The following is a 4433-nucleotide window of genomic DNA, read 5'->3' on the forward strand; positions in this document are numbered from 1 at the left end:
GTACTCCAGAGTGTTGTTCAGCACGGGGGTGAGTAGAAAATGAATGCTAATCATGTTTTGGGTGTACTATTCCTTTAACGTAACATGACGGTTGTCAGGACGACCGATTTTTTTATGTAATTTTCTCGGACTTTCCACCAGAATGCCTGTCAGTAATACTTTTTTTTTCTGTGTGTGTGTTTGCGTGATTCACCAATGTAAATAAATATGTAAAAACATGTCCAATGTTAATACAGATAAACGCGCAATTGAAAAGCTTTGACCAGAGTTCAGGGTGTTCAAATCAGAGTCCCCGCCTCGTTCCAATTTCCCCGAACGGTGCACCCTCTTACGGTAAACAAGCGCACCCCGAGCGTTATAAACCCACCCTGAGACCAGACGCAACGGAGATAGGCGGAGGACAACAAACGCAGTGTTACTGAATTACCGTCGACGGGCACACACAAGGCATCAATTTACTGTAAGTAACGGCCATTAAATATAAGATGTTTTAAGCTAATCGTGTTATGTTTGTTTTCATGACTGGGAAAAAAAGCGACACCCTCATCTTTTTTTATTTATTACATGGATCGATTAATAAATTGTTATGGGTTGGTTACTCAGCGATAACACGTCTGTAGCAGCTTTGGATGATGTCGCTTATTTGTGTGTGTTTTTTTTTAATGGAACAAAAGCCTCAAAATTACTGCCGATGATCAGCTCTGAGGTGAAACTGAGATGCTGTCTCTAGCAGGCCTCTAGTTAACAATCATACAACGGTTTAGGTGCAGGTATAAGACAAATCTGTTTATAGTTCTTTGTCTGGTAGAAAAATGAAGCAAAAATATGGCAATCAATATTTACTTTGTAATTTCCATTTGTTTTGTTCTTCTTCCATTTAAGGCTACAATGGGGCGGGTGTTAGAAGTTGCACTTTTGTCCCTGTTTGTTATGTCGCTTTTGAACCCTGACTCAACCTGGGCCAAAAGGGGCAGCAGCTTTGGAAAGAAATCAACGTCATCCAACCGTGGGACTCAATCAAAGCCATCGAGCTCTCAACCCGGGAACTACCCGCGACAGCCTCAGGCTCCCAACCGCAACCCCAATCCATATCCCGCTGGAGGGAGTTACCCATACCCTGGAAAGCAGAATCCACCGAGCAATCCGGGTGCAGGGGGCAACCCAAATCCTGCAGGTGGATACCCTGCAGGAGGATATCCAAATCAACCAGGGAGAGGGAATTATCCTGCTGGAGGCAACCCCGCAGCAGGTGGATACCCTGCAGGAGGATATCCAAATCAACCAGGGGGAGGGAATTATCCTGCTGGAGGCTACCCCGCTGCAGGTGGATACCCTGCAGGAGGATATCCAAATCAACCAGGGAGAGGGAATTATCCTGCTGGAGGCTACCCCGCAGGCGGTGGATACCCCAACCAAAATCCAGGCAGGGGAGGGTATCCTAATCAGTATCCTGCAGCTGGGGGATATCCGGTGGCAGGTGGCTATCCTAACCAATACCCAGCCAGAGGAGGTGGTTATCAGTACCCTGGAGCAGGTGGCTACCCGGGTGGCTATGGCGGTGGAGCGGTTGGTGGTTACCCTAACTGGAACCCAAATAACAAAATCCTTAGCCCACGGTTTGGTGGAGGAGCATATGGATATGGTGGCCAAGGCATGGGAGGATCTCCTTTCTCTCGTTCTGTGCAGGGTATGGGAATTCAACCTAAGTCGACAAATTTCGCCAAAAAAGCCATGGTGGCAGCAGGTGTTGGCGCCATAGCTGGTATGGCCGTCGGTTATGGGCTAGGGCGCTTCCCTCGACCCCATTTTTCCTTCCGCAACCCGAGGAAGAATACTATTACAACAACTACATGTATAAGAAATATGGGACCAAGTCAACGGATGAAAAAGACTATGGCCGTGACTACGTCATCAAGCCTCCTCCACGAGCTCAAAGCTATGAGGCCTTCATGGATGGCTGCATGAATCGCACTGACCTCCTTAAAGACTCTTCCAAAAGTGGAGCAAATGATGAGGATAACGACACCGTCAGCATTGAGGAAATTGGTTACCCAGCTCTGATCGACCAAGTTAAGACCCGGCGTTGTGTGGAGGAGTACATGAAGTACTCTGCAAAGTTTATGGAAAAACGAAAGCCTGAACAACAATCTCAGCCAAATCATTGCAGTCCTATGAGCTATGGAGTGATGCAGCTTTTCTCCTCCAGCCTCATGCTTCTGTCCAGCATCCTGTTGCTGCAGTGAGGAAGAAGAGTATGATTCCTTTCTGCCATGTCCTAACTAGATTTCCCCTGCTTCCATTATGGCTGTAACAGCATGTCATGTCCATCTAATCTCACGGTATTAACCATCGCTGCACATTCTTACATGCTTTGATTAACATTTCAGCAGAACATTGTAATCTGGATTAAGTTCATGTTGCAAATGATGCAGAGTTCTTCAGATTATATGTTGATTTATTGCACCTTTTTTTTTTTGCTGATTTAAAATATATATATTTATTTATAATCCTTAATGCATAGAAAAGAGCAAAGCTACTGATGGAAGTGAATGTCTAAATTATTTACAATAAGATAGTGGCCCTGTAGATTATTTTGCAAGATCATTTTGAGCAAATGGATTTGTAAGAATTTAGTATGATGCCTAAATTGTGTCATTAGTCCATATTATCTGATCCTCAAGAGAAATCATCCCCTTAGACACACTATATTCACTCTATATAGCTGTTGACTCTTCCCTCGTCACTTCTCTTTCAACAGTTAACTCTTACATAAGCTTATGTTTGGGGAAAAAGAAGGTCACAGCTGGTGGAAACAAATAATAGTAATGCTGGTATTTAGGTTGGAAACACTTGATTTTCCTCTTGGTCTTAACATTTTCCTCTCCAAAACCAAATCAGTGCTCAAAGTTGTGTTTCTTTTCTTTTTTTTCTAATATATTTTTTTGGAATAGCAAAATAAAATTAAATTTTTTGCTGAGAGGTTTAAAAAGAACAGCTGCTGGTTGGAAAAGGCAGTTTTTTTTTTAGCTTCCACTGAACAGATGGTTAGAAAGTAAAACAATAGTGATTAAATAAAAAATTCTGTTATTTTATTCATATAAGGACTTGATAATAATAATGACTGTTTAGGATGTAAAGTGAAAAAAAAATCTGTTTGATTGTGATTATTTCAATCTAAAGGAATTAAAGTGGCATAAATTTGACAAAAAAAACCCCAACAAATTTCTCATCAGTGCATCTTTAGTAATTATCTGCAAAATCAAAAATGATTAATTGACATAGAATTATTAATTTATATACTTCCTGTGCTGCTTTGAACTTCACTCCCAACATAATGCACTCTGGAGAAAATTACAAACATTTAATTTAAATAAATCAGAAAGCTTTTTATCAGAGATTTATCTGATAAAAAGCTTTCTGATGTGTGATTTTCTGTTACTTCCTGTTCTTTATTTTGAGGCTTTGGATGAAGAAGCATCCGTCTGTGATGATGCAATGCTTTCCACAGCTTTTGCAAATGCTCTGTGCGTTTGTTGTTAGTGATGCTGGATGCTTTTAACCTGCACATTGAAAATATTGCTAATGGTATAGTAATCGCCACATGTAGTTCCTAATCTACTTGTGTATCTTTAGGGAGGAATTGTTGACACTGATGCTGAGAAAGTTGTACAATATACTGAGCATGTGTTCTTAGTTTTACAGTCATTGTTGACTTTCATTTATTGCAGCTTATTTTATTGTAAGAAACTTCAATATAATTCTCTGTTTGGCCTTGTTCTTGTTCAAATATCGCTGTAAATGCATGTTTTTTTTTTCCAGCATATTCATCTGTCAGTCCTTGATAGCTTTGTGAGGGATTTCTTTGTTTTGGTAAATATCTCAGTAAACTTTTCTGTCCTCAGGATGAATTAAAAATGCTGATTTATGGTAAATAAAATGATTAGATTTTTACTTTCTAAAAAAAAAAAAAAACCATTTTGGTTTCTGTTTCTATTAGATTGTAAGGATTCCTGAATGTGCATTTTAAATGTTTCTACTCATCGTGTCTTTTTACATTAATTCAATTCATTCACAGAATAAAATAAACATGGTTGATTTTATCTGGTTTCTTGACAGGATTTCTTTGTTAGAGCTAGTAGACTTTCTCTGTAGAATATCTGCAAAGTGCACTTATTTCCCATCAGAATTGGATATTCTTTATTGAAGTTTAATAAATGTTAATATATGTTAGGATTTATTTTCATATCATTTTACATCAGTTGTGACTCTATCCGATTTCTATTATGGTTTGTTATGGATGTTGATGTGTTTAATAAATGTAATTTGTCTAAGGCCAAAGTCAAATCCTTATTCTGAATTCTTCAATATTCTAACAAATGAAAGTCACCCTTGTTGATAGGAAACCGAGTCTATGTGTCCAATGAACTAAAATG

General features: G+C 39.3%; 1 pseudogene; it reads left to right on the plus strand.

The window, feature by feature from the left end:
• The first annotated feature begins 302 nt into the window (after positions 1 to 302).
• Positions 303 to 2813, plus strand: LOC107092706 (annotated as a pseudogene).
• Positions 2814 to 4433: the final 1620 nt, after the last annotated feature.

This window comes from Cyprinodon variegatus, unplaced genomic scaffold (assembly GCF_000732505.1).
Source record: "Cyprinodon variegatus isolate N-32 unplaced genomic scaffold, C_variegatus-1.0 Scaffold390, whole genome shotgun sequence".
NCBI classification, from domain to species: Eukaryota; Metazoa; Chordata; class Actinopteri; order Cyprinodontiformes; family Cyprinodontidae; genus Cyprinodon; species Cyprinodon variegatus.